The following is a 16,327-nucleotide window of genomic DNA, read 5'->3' as shown; positions in this document are numbered from 1 at the left end:
CCCTAAGATTCATGGTGGGATTAAATCCCATCCCCAACTTGTGTGGGTTATAAACATTGGGATGAGAATCATTGTGATCTATTATATATTAGAGTTTGCTCGTGCGTATGACATGGTCATCCTCTATGAGGTTAAGGAGTAAAAGAGGAAAGTCAATAAAATTATAAGACTATTATTGAAAAAGGAGTAAAAGAGTAAAAGCAATAAAATTAGATGGCTAGTATTGAAAACAGGTAAAAAGAGGAAAGAAAATAAAGTTGAAGAGATATTATTGAAAAGGGATAAAAAGGCAACTTCACGAGATATGAAAAAATGAACTAAAAACTCCTAACTCTTTCCAAATAAATAAATTCTATAGATATTTACTCGACCTTGGTCTTGGTTCAAAGATTTGGACTATGGTCCTAGGGGTTTTTCAAAGACCCAAATCGACCACAAAATAAAAGTTGTACAAAACTAGAATTTAGAAAGAAAAAAATACATAGAAATATGAGGAAATGAATGAGAATTCAAACTAGATATATGCTTGTAAAAGAGGCAATATTTGTCCAATACCCACCATATTTACAACAAGAAAGGTAAAGCTTACCATCTGAAGTTTTGCAAGAATCATGGGTCCTACAGCCTATGGAAAACGTGTTATCCCTTTTGATTTCTGAAATATGAAGATTAAATTCTCTAACCGCACCAAACTCAAGGGCTAAATCTTTAGAACCCATATGAAATGATACCAAGATGACTTCACGAAACATCACGGTTATCTTGGACTAGATACTAATTTTCTCCCTAATCTCTTAACCAGAGAGAAGAAGTAGAAGTCAAAGAATTATTTACTGTTATGATGATTAGACTCATATAAAATCCTTTTTTATGTCCATGGAGAAAAAAAAAAAAAAAAAAGGAGTTTCCAGGTTGTGATCGTGTGTGACTAAGAGTCATTTTTATATTAATTAAATTAATGGAGCTGTTATTCACGCCCACAACTTTTATTTATTACACCTCAATTTCTTAACTTATCATCTCGACATTGGAACACTCATTCAAATAATTTCAATAATTATTTACTGTAATGATGATTAGACTCATATAAAATCAAAAAAAAAAAAAAAAGGAATTCCAGAAAAAAAAACCTTCTATTTACACCCCAACTTTTACTTATTCCCAATCATTAACTTATTTTTAGGATGAATTGCTATTACCTAAGTTAATTATGACAAAATTTCAAGTTGGATACATTGTTCATTTTAATTCCCGTCACATGTTTCCGTCATTTTCATAACCTATGAACACGTGAATTTATCACTTTTAATATTTACGAATTAGTAGATATATCAACGAATTCATTGATTATAAATGTGATGAATTCACTTGAAATACATGTTTTGAGAATTAAAATGAATAGTGTATCAAAATCGAAATTTGGACATAAGTTGTGCACGTTTTGAGAAAAATTCCTATTTTTTATTTATTTTTATTCGAAACGTAATAAGTAAAAATTGGGGTGCCAATATCAGTTCTAAAAAAATGGAGATCTACGGGACTCGAACTTCTAATCTAACTTTTACTTATTGTTATTATTTTAATTGAGGTGTAATAAGTAAAATTTGGTGTGCCAATAGGAGTTATTAAAAGGCATTGAAGAGGAGAGGAAACATCTTTCGATCTCTGCAACCAAAAAACAGAAACTCTTTCGTTTAAAATTGTCTGTTTCTTCCTTCTTCTTCTTCTCAACCTACGTCTCTTAGGTTTTCGAACTCTCGAAGATTTAATTTCTTAGATTTTCACGTATGAGGCTATGAGCAGGTTTGATAAGCTACGTTGTTCGTCGAATTCTAGCCATTTTGTTACCGGCCTTATGATTTTAATTCAATGGATCCCAAAGAATCGATCTGCAACAAAAATTTGGTTGATGGTTAGTAGATTTACCCTTTTTTTGAATTTTTGGGCAATGTGTTTTTGGTGGAATTGTTAATGGGTTTGATTTGCCCTTTTCTTGAAAAATCCCTAATTTTTATTTATTTTTATTTGAAATGTAATAAGTAAAAGTTGGGGTGCCAATATCAGTTCTATAAAAAAAAAAAAATGGAGTTCTACTTCTACTGGACTCCAACTTCTAGTCTTAACTTATTCTTTATTATTTTAATTGAGGTGTAATAAGTAATATTTGGTGTGCCAATAGGAGTTCTTATTATTAAAAGGCATTGAAGAAGAGAGGAAACATCTTTCGATTTCTGCAACAAAAAAACAGAAACCCTTTCTGTTTAAAAATTCCAGTACTTTTTTTTTTTTTTCCAAGAAGAATAAATAAATAGGTCGTGCTGGAATAAAATTGAGGCATCAACTCCGTTCCAAAACCCTTGATTTTTCTCACCAATATCATCCAAAATCACTTATTTTTGCATTCCTACACATACGTACAAATCAGGTCTAAAGTTACCGGATCCAAATGGATCGGAATTCGGGTCTGAACCACTGCAAGAATTCCTTAGAAATTATACACTCAAAAGGGATGGTTTGTGTGGTGTGGGGATGTACTTACTCTTCTTCTTCCCTATAAACCCTAAAACACCCACCTTTCTCCTTCATCACAACAACACTCTTATTTCGAAAAAACCCTAAAAATCCCACCTTTTCCTCCTCCAGTAGATGCATTCAATCCACTAAAAAATCCCTCGAAACCAAAATCAAGATATGGATTTTGTTCACAGACCCAATGTTGTTGATATGCTCGAGGAAAGGGGCCTCCTTGAATCGATAACCAACGAGAATCTCAGGTCAGCTTGTTCAAACTCTACTCTCAGTCCTTTGAAGGTTTACTGTGGTTTTGATCCAACAGCAGAAAGTTTACACTTAGGAAACTTACTTGGGATTATTGTGTTATCGTGGTTTCAACGATGTGGTCACAAAGCCATTGCTTTGATCGGCGGTGCAACCGCTAGAATTGGAGACCCATCAGGGAAATCTTTAGAGAGACCTGAACTAGATTTTGATACAATACAGAAGAACACAATGGGAATTTCGAATATAATTAGTACAATTTTAGGGAGATGGGATCAAGATAGAAATTTGAATGCTGGTTTGGCGAAAAACCCGATATCAAATGTGGCTTTTGCTAAAAACTCAAATTTGAATGATGTTTATGGTGATTCTTTTGTAATCTTGAATAATTTTGATTGGTGGAAGGATATTAAGTTACTGGATTTTTTAAGAAAAGTAGGGCGATTTGCGAGGATTGGTACTATGATGGCGAAGGAGAGTGTGAAGAGGAGAGTAGAATCGGAACAAGGAATGAGTTACGCCGAGTTCACGTACCAATTATTGTAGGGTTACGATTTTCTGTATTTGTTTGAGAATGAAGGAGTTAATGTTCAAATAGGGGGAAGTGATCAATGGGGCAATATAACTGCTGGGACTGAACTAATTCGAAAAATTCTTCAAGTAGAAGGAGCATCCGGCTTGACGTTTCCTCTTCTGTTGAAGAGTGATGGAACCAAGTTTGGGAAATCTGAAGATGGTGCCACTTGGTTGTCCCCTTCGATGTTATCACCTTATAAGTTTTATCAATATTTCTTCTCTATCTCGGATGTAAATGTGGTGAGATTTCTCAGATTCTTACTTTCATGAGTATGGAGGAGGTTATGGAGTTAGAGGAGGGAATGAGAAGGCCTGGATATGTGCCGAATTCAGCTCAAAGGAGGCTCGCTGAAGAAGTGACACGCTTTGTCCATGGTGAAGAGGGCCTATCCGAGGCTTTGAAAGCGACCGAAGCATTGAGACCCGGAGCTGAAACTAGGTTGGATTGGAAGACCATTGAGGGGATTGCCGAGGATGTCCGGTCTTGTTCCTTGGCTTATGATGAGGTCTTGAATGCTTCTCTAATTTATCTTTCGGTTTCTACTGGTTTGTTAGAGAGTAAGTCAGCCGCCCGTCGCCTAGTAAAGCAAGGTGGGCTTTACTTGAATAATAGTAGAGTTGATGGTGAGGGAAAGATGATTGTAAAAGGAGACATTGTTAATGGGAAAGTGCTCTTGATATCTGCTGGAAAGAAGAACAAAATGGTTGTAAGGATATTTTAATTGTTCTTTTTGGACAGTTTTTACAGATTATTTATAGATGTGAGCTTTTCGGTTGTGTAATTCTTTTAATCGTTTTTGTCTTAGTACAAGTTTCTTCAATCTATTGTCCATTATATGCCAGAAAATCTTTAAATGTGTGCTCAAATCTATGTGATTTTAGACTAATATTTAAGCTTATTTATGTGGTTTTAGATTAATATTTCTTGGTTTTGGAGATTGATTTGCTGGTCTACATTGGTATAACAATATTTTTTTATTGGGCTTTTTAGTATCTATCTATGCTTTAATGTCTCATTCAACACTGTTCTTAGGATCATCAGCAAGGTACCTGACTTGTTGGCTATACACGGGTCTTTTGGGTTTTGGTTACTATGACTGTTTTGCATCTTTGCTTATGCTTTCTTCCTTCTCATTGATGCAACACATGGCTCAGTTGGATTCCCATACGTTTTTACTGACTTGTTGGCTATACACGGGTCAAAAAGATTTCCAACTGGTGTACCTGACTTGTTGGCTATACACGGGTCAAAAAGATTTCCAACTGGAGTAATGGAGTAATGCTAACTCTAGAGGATGGAAGAAACCTTATTGCTTTTGCTACTATAATGACAGTACCCCTTGGGGTTCTCAAGGCCAATTGGATCGAGTTTGAACCAAAGCTACCCAAATGGAAGCGTGATGCAATTTTTGACCTCGGCATTGGCAATGAGAACAAGATTACCTTACGCTTCGAAACTGTGTTTTGGCCGAACATGGAATTATTAGGCATCGTTGCACCAACATCTTATGCTTGTGGCTATTTTCTCAATCTTCACAAGGCGACTGGCGACCTGGTCCTAGTCTATATGGCAGCCGGACGGTTTGCTTATGACATAGAAAAGTTATCTGATGAGGCCGCCGCTAATTTTGTGATGTTGCAGCTCAAGGAAATGTTTCCTAATGCAACATAGCCGGTAAGATCTTTGGTTTCTTACTTAACCCTAATTTTATCAGTTACACTACTTCATCATCTTTTGAAGAAAATCTTAATAATGATTCATAATGACCAAAAGCAATGTGAAACCAACACTGCTCCAAAGAGATCTCTCTTCTTTTTGGTACCCAATGGGCTATCAGTCAAGGGTGGAGGTTCTATCTTCTGTTTAAATTTTTATGGTATTTTAGAAACACCCTCTTGTTAAATTGGTGATATTAGGTTTACCCCCTTGCAAAATGCAAGATTAGGTTTACCTCTCTCGACCGTAAGTCAAAATTGCTTTTACTTGATGATTTTACAGTGAAATTTTGATTTAGTAATTTAAGTATTTTAAGAGCATTTTGAAAGAATTTTTTTCCAAAATTTCACTGTTAAATCATCAAGAAAACGCAACCTTGACTAACAGTCAAAGGGGGGGGGGGTAAACCTAATATCACCAATTTAATAAGGGGTATTTCTAAATACCCTAATCTTTATTGTGTCTTACTTTCTATTGTTGACATGGAGTAGGATTTTGTGTTTCATATAAATGCAAAACTCATGTCCATCTACTACATACATTACCCACTTAGTCGGCATCATAATCATATCATATTTATCCCAAAATGGGGGCGAAAAATGTTTTCATCGCTTTTCTTATCTATATAGAGCCTTTGAATTACACCAAAGCACTACTCATTATATTAATGGAGAAGAAAACCATGTTTAGAAACTCGAATTAGACATATATGAAAAATATATAATTTTATTAGTAATACAATTACTGCTGAGAATTTATTAATAGATATTTAAATGTAATAAAAGTACTTCTACGACTTATCCCAAATGTTAGGTCTGTAACATGAATCATACCCTTCAAAGGTGTGGGTCTTTAGATCTTTTCTAACTTTTGACTCTTCTTCTAGTTTATTCAGAGCTTTCAATTTGTTAAGGTTTCAATCTGATATTTTATAGGATCAAAACTGGATTGACCTTGTCTTGATCTGATAAGGACCTGATCCGATTATATGTTAGAAATTATATAAATATATGAAGTTTATTTAGATTTTGTTCATCAAATTAGGTTTGGTCCAATCCGGACCGGATCCTATTGTTACTGTATCAGGTTTGGATATATTATTATTGAGATCTGATACTTATCGGATAAGTTCCGGATCCAATCTTTATCAGATTGGTAGCAAATCAACCCTGATCCATTGACAGCCGTAGTACTGAATTACTTAGTCATGGAAAAAAGAATTGCTGAGGGGTTTTTTTTTTTGGTTTTTTGTTTTTTGTTTTAAATGACTGCAAACTTTGTTGTCTAAAAATCAAAATGTATTTGTTCACTAAAATCAATCCTTGAATTTGATTACAGATCCAGTATCTAGTTTCACGTTGGGGAACAGACCCGGATTCTCTCGGTTGTTACGCCTACGACTTGGTTGGCAAGTCCGCTGATTTGTATGAGAATCTTCGTGATCCTGTGGGGAATCTCTTTTTTGGAGGCGAGACTGTGAGTATGGACCACGTTGGTTCAGTGCACGGAGCGTACACAGTGGGAGTGTTGGCTGTAGAAGATTGTTGAAGATACCTTCTGGAGCAAGTAGGCAACTTGAAAATGTTTCTTTGAGGGATGAAACCATTGAAGCAATGGTTCCACTCCAAATCTCAAGGATGTGATTTTTTTTGTTTTTTTTTTCTTTGGAATAAAAATACTTTCAGATTCTTGAATACTTGGAAGGCTATGCAGAGGCATTACTTCTCATTTTATACCATAAGTTATTATTGATTATTAAGTGTTTATATTACTGTTGCGGAAAGTTTCGAAACTAGGACACCTTGGGGAAACCAAGATTATTAATTTAAATTTACATCGGTTTCTTATCTCTAGTATCAGGGTTTACATGGAAATAATGTTGGACAGTTTTAACCTCATATTAAGTTTTGAGGAGTTTTAATAGTTTATTTGTTTTTTTTTCTTTTCTTTTTTGTATTTGGCTTTGTTGTCGATATCTGTTCTATTATTCTTTGTCCTTCGATGGTTTTTGCTACCTTCACTTGTGTCATTGGATTTTTTTCAATCCCTCGTATGGATGAAATCTCTTTAATTAGAAATAATAGTAATAGTAAATTTCTAATACACATTGCCCGACTTTTGTGGTTATTATTGAAATGGACAGATAGGTTTTTGTGGTTTGTCTAAAATGATCTCTGCGTTACGACGGTAATTACATAGTGTGCTCATAATCTGTATTTATCATATACAGTAATTTTAGTTTCTAGTTTTTATTAAAAAAACAAAAGCTAATTAAAAATATGTGACCAATTAGTCACAGATCACATAATATCAATTGAATGATGCGAAAACTAGTTTAATTATACGAGGGAATTAGCTTGATTTACAAAAAGATTAATTAGGATTTTACTTATAAAAAAAAAAAAAAACAACCAATTTGGTCGAAATCAGGAATTCTAAAACAATCCAAACTATCTAAAACTAGTCAGAAACAACTTATTTTCAACCAATCTCTAAAAATTAAAAATATTGGATCGCAAACTTTTTTTTTTTTTCTTTTTTTTTTTTGGTTTAAAAACTAAAATTGCCTACAAAATTAAATAATGCATAATTAAATTTACTTAATAATTTGTGATGGTCTTATTATAATAGCTTGTAAGAAGAGCTCCACCCATCTCTCTCTCTCTCTCTCTCCCAATCTATCATTCAAAATTTCAAATGATGAAGGGGGATTTTTTTTTATCAAATTATTTTTCGAAGAAAGGGAAGACAACATTTAAGTATTTTTTACTAGAGAGAATTTTCTTTATTAAGGATGAGGCTTTTCCTTAGAGAGCTGCTATTGGCACCTCAACTTTTACTCATTACATGTCAATTAGAAATAAAGAAAATAAGTGAACGGTTGGGGTGCCAATAGAAGGAAGCTCTCTCATTTTTCGTATATGAGCCTAATCATAATTGTAAACAACTATGAAACTATTTGGATGAGTTTTATAATGTTGAGATTATAATTTGAGCCAAATCTTTGTAATGTTCGAAGATTGTGTTTTAATCTTTAATTGGGCTGTGACAAATAATTTATGGAATTGGATTGTAATAAATAGAAATTGGGGTGCCAATAGCAGCTCTCTTTCTTCATTGAAGTGAGTGTAAGTTTTTTACTCTTTTACTCGCTAACACCAAACCCAAATACCATTTATATGTTCACATTTACAATTTGAGACAATTCTCTCCAAAACTTATTTTTCGATTTTGTTACAGATACTTCCTTCTCAAATTATTTACGTTTAAATCACCAGATTACCCCTCATTTCATAGTTAAGTACAAAAATATAATTATATTGTCCAATGGTGTTGGACACAAAACGTTTAACACCATTAAAATATATAAATTTTTAAGAGACAAAAAGATGTACCTCATTCACAATTGGTAATTAAGATTCACTTGTTTTGTAGATAAAACACAAAAATGACAATTATAATGTCCAATTTGAGACGATAATAGTCAAACACAATTAATATTTCTATATCCGTATTGTAAACATCAAAAATCAAGGAAATCTATTTTGAATTTTTTTTTCTTAATAATATCACATTTTAAAACAACACTAAAGGGGACAAGTTATGTCTTACTTGATTTTACTTTTCTATATTATTGTAGCATTATATATATTTTTTAGATGGTTATAGTAAAAAATGTTACTCTTTTTTATGGTATTTTTTGTTTGTATTATTTTAGGAGTCGTTATAATCTAATGCTCTTTTTTTGTATGCTCCCTTCACAAAAACATATAAAATCATAAATATTTTTCCTTGTGTATCCTGAAGCAATGGATCTACGGTTTTGTGAGGGGAGTGTACAAAAAAGAGCGTCAGATTATCATGATTCTTACTTTAGAATCTGATTTTGACAGAAAAGAGTAAGAAACCTACCATGATTTTAGGTCTTTAAAATAAAAATGGGTATTTTTTATCATTATTTAGTATTGAGCTTTTTGAGTCCAATACCACTTGGTGCTATTATTGTTCTTTTTATTACCTAGTTAACGATTTCACTAAAAATAGGCTTTCAAGAGGGAAAAAAAAAAAAAAAAAAGATTGCAAATGAGGGAAGCCTTGTACTTTAAATATAAAAAAAAAAAAAAAATTGTGAAGGGAAAGTAACAATTAATATTGAAAAAATAAGGTTTAGAGGAAGTTGCTTCATCTTTTAGAGGATAGTGCTTGTGGTCTCCAATGGGCAATCAATCAAGGGTGGAGGTTCTGTCTTTTGTTTAAATCTTTATGATATTTTAGAAACACCTTCCTGTTAAATTAGTGATATTAGGTTTACCCCTTTGCAAAATGCAAGATTAGGTTTATCTCCCTTGATCGTAAGTCAACATTACTTTTACTTGATGATTTAATAGTGAAATTTTGATTTAGTAATTTAAGTATTTTAAGAGCATTTTGAAAGAAAATAATTCAAAATTTCACTTTTAAATCATCAAGAAAACACAACCATGACTAATGGTCAATTGGGGGGGAGGGGGGGGGGGGGGGGGGGAACCTAATATCACCAATTTAACATGGGGTATTTCTAAAATACCCTAATCTTTATTGTGTCTTATTTGCTACTATTTACATGGATTAAAATTTTGTGTTTCAAATAAATACAGAACTTATGTCCATCTACTGCATACATTACCCACTTAGTTGGCGTCATAATCATCATATTTATAAAAAAGATGGGTTCGAAAAATGTTTTCATCTCTTTTCTTATCTATATAGAGCCTTCGAGTTGCACCAAAGCACTCCTCATTATATTAAATGATAAGAAAACCATGTTTAGAAACTCGAATTAGACATATATGATAAATATATAATTTTAATAGTAATACAATTACTACTGAGGAATTATTAATAGATATTTAAATATAATAAAATTACTTCTACGCCTTATCCCAATTGTTAGGTGAGCAACATGAACCCTTCTTATCAAACAACTCCACTTAGAGAGAAACATCCATTATCAAGGTGTGGGTCTTTAGATCTTTTCATACTTTTGATTCTTCTTCTAGTCTATATCCAGAGCTTTGAACCTGCATCGAAGAAATCATGTCTAAAATATTTTAATAAATAAAGATGTTATCCCTTAAAAATATTGTACACAATATAACTGGTATGGTGCTAAATAGGGCTGCCAATGGATCGGATTAGACTTGAAATCCAATAACTGCGGGTTTGGATCAATGATTTAGATTCCGATAATGATCCAACCTGATAAGGTTTTGATTTGATATCTTGTAGGATCAAATTTGGATTGACCTTGGCCCAATCTAATAAGGACCCGATCCAATTATATGTAAGAAATTATATAAATGTATTTTTTGGACATCTAATCGGGTTTGGTGCAATCCGGACCCGATCTTATTGTTATAGTATCAAGTTTGGATATTATTATTGAGATATGATCTGATACTTATTGGATAAGTTCCAGATCCAATTTTTATCGGATTGGTAGCAAATCGACCTCGATCCATTGACAACCATAGTTCTAAGTCACTTATGTTGAAGTATGGCTCAAAATCAATTAGGCCCAATCCAAATGTATGTATTTTTGGGTCGATCCAAGGTAATTAGAGTTGGGTTTGTAACTTATGTAATTGGGCCACTTATGTGGTGCTTCTAAAAGGGTTTTTGTTTTCTTTTGTTGTAAATCTAACTTCAAGTCTAAGTCTTTTCTATAGGAGGTAGTAGAGAAAGAAAGAAACACCAGATAAAAGAGATTGAGAGGTTTGGCAAGATTGAGATCTAAGAGAAGGTGAAGCTAAGTGATGGAGGTGACTCTTTATATCGATTTGTCCCATTTTCTTCATAGTAAAATTGAACTCCAACGCTTATACCTTCATGGACATAACCTTCAGGTAGACCACGGAAGATCTTGTGTTGTAGGTATTGTATTCTTACTCTTTTATTTGTGTGCTTATTTATGTTATGTGCATTTACTACTATTAGTTGGGTTGTTCTTCATTCCCATTATCAAATAAGGTCTTGGAAGGTGTGGCAGACAAAGTATTTGGTAAAATACTCAATAGGTGTTTGATCAAATTACTAAGTGAGTTTCACAAAGTTGTTCACATACATAACAAGTAGTATAGAGCTTAAGTTATTTAGGGGATTTGCTATGATGGAACTTGGTAAAATGATGATTGAAAATTTCGGTGGGGTGGAGTTTGGGGTGAAGCCATTTGATGAAAAATCAAATTTTACATTGTGGCAAAGAAAGATAAAGAATATTCTTATTTAACAAGGGATTCATAATTACATTCGAGGTATTAAAGCGAAGCCGGAGAGCATGTCCAATGAGACATGGGAGGAGTTGGATTTAAAGGTTATTAAATCCATTGAGTTGCATGTTTTTGATGAAATCATGTACAATTTCATAAAAAAGAAAATCGCAAAAGGGACATAGAATGAGTTTGAGAAGCTTTACATGAGAAAGTCTTTGTCTAAAAAATTATTGTTTAAAGACCAACGCTAATGGCTTAAGGATGAAGGAGGGGGCAAGATATCATGGAGCACTTGAACACATTCAATCGGAGTTTTAGTGATTTGTTGAAGGTAGAAGTAAAATTTTAAGAAGACAAAGTATTGCTCTTATTGAGATCACTTCCTAATTTCTTCAAACAATTTTAGATCATACTTATGTTTGGCAAGAAAACTCTCAAGTTTGAGGAGGAGATTCAAGACCTTATCATTCACATGACCATGAACAAGTCAAGTGATAAGGAGGCTCAAGGGAAATGATTCATTGCAAAGGGTTCAAGTGAACGAGGCCGAACAAAGGAGAAAGGAAAATTTGAAGGAAAAAATTCTAGATACAAATATAAAAGTAAAAAAGAAGTGAAGTGTTACTATTGTGGGAAGAAAGGACATTACAAAAGAGTTTGTAGAAAATACAAAGCAGAGGTAAAATAAGGAAAGAAAGCCGAGTCAAGTTCCATGATAAGCATAGGATCGGAAAGTGATGGAGAGCTCTTAGTGATATCTTCAGGTAATCTCACCTCCAACTTTTGGATTTTACATCGAAAAGTGATGGAGAGCTCTTAGCGACATCTTCAAGTAATCTTATCTCCATCTTTTGGATTTTACATTCCGAGTGTACCTTCCATATGTGTTTCAAATGTGATTGGTTTGACTCCTCTAAACATCATGACGTTGGAGATGTTGTATTGGGTAATGATGTGACATGCAAAATTATTGGAATGAGTACCATGAAGATACAAATATATGATGGAGTTGTTAAAATCTTGGGAAGTGTGAGACACGTGCCGCTTAAGAGGAATTTGATATCCTTGGACACATTCTACTCAAATGGGCATACATTCTCTACAAAGGATGGAGCATTCAAGGTGTCTAAGGGAATCATGGTGATGATGAGAAGTGTGAAGCTTGCAAATAACTTCTACAACCTTTCGGGGAACATAATTCTAGGTAGAGTTACAATATCCGTAGAGAAAATTTTTATAAATGATGAAACTCAACTTTGGCACTTAAGACTTAGTCATACATGTGAAAGAGCAATGCAAGAGTACATTGACGACAATTATTGAAGAGTGTTGGGACATATAAGCTATAATTTTGCAAGTTTTGTGTGATGGAAAAATAAAGTAAGGTGTCATTCAAGGTTGCAAACAAATGGATCAAGCATAAAAGATTGCTAGACTACGTTCATTCCGATGTATGGGAGCTTGCACCTACTAAATCGAAAGGTGGGGCTCGCTACTTTGTTTCTTTCATGGATGATTTTAAAAAATATTTGGGTATACTTTATGAAGGATAAATCCGATGTCTTTGCCAAGTTTAAGGAATGGAAGACCGAAGTAGAAAATCAAATAAGGAGAAAAATATAATATTTGAGAAATGACAATGGGGGTGACTACAAAGATGGTAAGTTTTTGAAGTTTAACAAAGAAGAAGATTGTAGATGCGTGATTTTCGATTTTGAAGATCACTACTACGAAGATTTGGAGTCGCCACCATTCATATTTGTAAAACGGTGTGAATGGTCACCCCATGTACATTTTTCAGAAATTTTTTCATTTTGACGTTTAGTAACTCTTGTTCAAATAAGGTACCAATCAACTTAAGATCGGGGTAAGCGGCTCGATTAGAGAAGAGGGAAAGTGTTAGGCACCCCTTTCTTGCTACCAAGTGGTGGTAACCTCAAAATAACTCGATCATTTTGGATGAAAATGCAAATAAAAGAAAAGTGCCACATGTTGATGACATGTACCCTAAGTAGGGATTTATTTTCGACTTGATTATAGGATCATTCCATTGAAGGAAATGATCCCTATAAACAATTATCCTTACGAACTACATGTATTTTGAAAAGTGTTGGCTATGGCCATGGGTTTATTTTCATGGGTTGAGAAGGACCAGAATATCGATTGCCTCAAAATGATTTAAAAGGTTTAAAATCGATTTTATTTTGAAAATGGTTACAACCCCTATACTTTCAATCGAACTGAAGTTCGATCTACCAAAAATAGAGGAAGGGGAGCATCATATCCTAAGTTCTTCTAAAAAAAGAAAAAAAGGTGAAGGGGATAGTAGAAGAGAGCTATGGAAAGAGGAGAGAGAGGGGGGGGATATGTATTCCTTTGACCCACCTTGAAGCCTTAATGTCCTCTTTTTTCCTTTCCTTCTTCTTATTCTATGTCTTCTTCTTTGAGTCCTTAGTAAAACATGAGAGTGTATTTTTAGAAGATAATGTGAGAATATGAAATAAAGTAGAATAAAGTTTAGAGAAGATTTTTTAGTCTAAGACTTGGGTGCCCATTTTTGGAAGGTGAGGGGGGGTATTTATAGGTGTTGGGAAGTTATTTTAGGGATATAATTGGGTGAAATAATGAAAATGAATAAAATGACATGGGGTTTGAGGGTGAGAGGTGTGAAATTTGGAGTTGGGATGAGGGTATTTGTGGAATGGGGGTAAATGGATAGTTTTTTTATCCAAATGGGTAAGATCCACCACAACCCATTTGGGTTGAGTGTTTAGTGAGGTGAAATGATGTGGTGTTTGGTTGAAAGAATGGGATTGGGTGTTAGATGAGATGAAGAGTAATGGTGTTTGATTAAAATAATGGGTTGTGTAAGGAGTTAAGTATTTAAGTTTTTGGGAGGGTGAAGTAGATGATGACATGAGTCCATTTGGTATGTAGATGGAGTGTTTAGATGGATGGATTAGGTATAAGAGGTGTGGGGATAACTTATAAGAATGAGTTTGAGGGAAATGATGAGAAAAGATGTGGGTTGTGATGTGAGTAGGTGATTTTGTTAGAGAAAGGTGAGGGGTTATGTTTATGACATGGAGTGTGGGGAGTAGTATGAGTGGTGGTTTTGTTGGAAAAATGTGATGGCATAGGTTAAGTAGAATGACTTTTGAGAGATGGGTTGTAGTAAGGTCAAGTGTCCCATTTGATGATCAAAGGTTAATTGGTTGATGTGGATAATGGTTTGTGGTTTATGGATGTGAGTTTGAATTGTTGTGGGGTTTAAGATGTTGGGCTTGGGGGTTTTGTGAAGGTTTTAGATTATTTGGAAATGGTTTAGGTTTGCTTTAGGATGTGAGTTTGGAGGGTAAGTGAGTTTTAGGGTTTGGGGTGATATAGAATTAGGTTTAGGTTAAGTTAGGTAAAGTGATGAGTGATTTTTGGGGAATTGAGGGTTCGTGGGCTTTAAGCGGGTTTAGTATAATTTTGGATCTAGAAGGGGAGTGGTCAAAGATGGGGAAGGTGTGGGGTAGGCCAAGTCTCATTCTAAGTTCATTAATCCTTTTAGGAGTTTTATGAATCATTGGATTGATAAAAAATGCCACGTTTTGGTGATTTGGACTTTTTAGGCCCGTTGGCAACTTTTATTGGAAAAATTGATATTTTTGGATTTTTTCGACTAGGGGTCCGTTCAAATTGGGGTGTTTACAAAGACAACACAAGATATTTCACCATGAAGAAAATTGTCAATAAAATGACACAGTCAAGCGGATGAATATAACTCTCATCGAAATGGAGATATGCATGAAACTACATACGGGGTTGGCCAAACCATTTTGGATGGAATAAGTTAACCATACTTGCTATTTGGTTAATCAATCACCATCTAAGCTATTTGAATTTAAGTGTCCTGAAGAGGTATGGACAGAAAAAGAAGTGGGCTACTCTACATTGAAGGTACTTTGATAAAATGCATATGTTTTCATTCTTAGTGATGAGAGAAACAAGTTGCAATCAAAATCACCCGAGTGTATTTTTCTCGAATTCAAGATATGAGTGAAGGGATTCAAGCTTTGGGATCCGGTAAACAAAAAGAAAATCCTTAGCAGAGATGTGGTCTTTGATGAAGGTTCCATGGACAAAAGACAATTCAAGTAAAATGATGGTGAGAAGTTGATTGTTGGTGACAAGGTAGCTGTTACCAAAACTCCTATTAGCACGGAAAAGACTATAAGGGTAGAACATCAAATTCAATTTGAGAAGGGTATCACATCCGGGAGGGTTTATGATGAGCGTTCTAGAATAGCACAAGAAAGGAAAAAAAGAACCATCATACCACCTCAAAGGTATGGATGTTAAAATGAAGTGCACTTTGCACTAGTGGCAAGCGAGGGATATCTCACTAAGTCTGTTATAAGGGACAAGTTCGAGCATTCACTACAACAAATATGCCAATTAGAAACGATTTATAACTGTTCCTAAGCCTGTATGAAATGGTTGGTGGACCGTTTCTAATCAAAGCGTCGTTAATGAATTTAAACGGCTGGAAGCCGTTCTATATCTCAGAGTTTGGAACGGTTACAAACCGTTCAAAAACTCACCTTTTGGAACAACTTAAAACCGTTCCAAATATGCATTATATAAATAAATAAAAAATCTTAGACATCAGTTTGAAATCCGATGTCTATAAGACTGATGTCTTTAAGCATTGGTTACAAACCGATATCTAAAGTGATCATAAACTGATATCTAAACTTAAAAAAAAATTAGTTTTAATTTTTTTTTCTACTCACCTTTTACCCGCGATAAAAATAGACAGAAATAGAAAACGTTGAGGTTCTCTATCACATTAATTTATACACAAAAAAAGATACAATGAGTCATAATTTAAAAATACCCTACTCCCTATACTAACCGATATACCTGTTTTGGGTTGCATCGAATTACTAGTCATTATGAGTGACAATGCCATAGACCTAAGATCATTACTCATTAACACCGAATTACTAGTCATTAA

At 34.0% G+C, this 16,327-nt stretch overlaps 2 pseudogenes across 1 annotated transcript; both read left to right on the top strand.

The window, feature by feature from the left end:
* The first annotated feature begins 1,984 nt into the window (after positions 1 to 1,984).
* LOC147409874 (tyrosine--tRNA ligase, chloroplastic/mitochondrial-like) lies at positions 1,985 to 6,999 on the top strand (annotated as a pseudogene). Its single transcript, XR_015175441.1, has 2 exons — positions 1,985 to 5,029; positions 6,410 to 6,999. The product of XR_015175441.1 is annotated as a tyrosine--tRNA ligase, chloroplastic/mitochondrial-like (transcript).
* Positions 4,634 to 6,619, top strand: LOC147409875 (putative polyamine oxidase 4 pseudogene; annotated as a pseudogene).
* Positions 7,000 to 16,327: the final 9,328 nt, after the last annotated feature.

This window comes from Akebia trifoliata, chromosome 2 (assembly GCF_017979445.1).
Source record: "Akebia trifoliata isolate Shusen 1 chromosome 2, ASM1797944v1, whole genome shotgun sequence".
Taxonomy (NCBI): Eukaryota; Viridiplantae; Streptophyta; class Magnoliopsida; order Ranunculales; family Lardizabalaceae; genus Akebia; species Akebia trifoliata.
The sequence above is the reverse complement of the archived record's forward strand: the minus strand, read 5'-3'. Positions and strand labels throughout refer to the sequence as shown.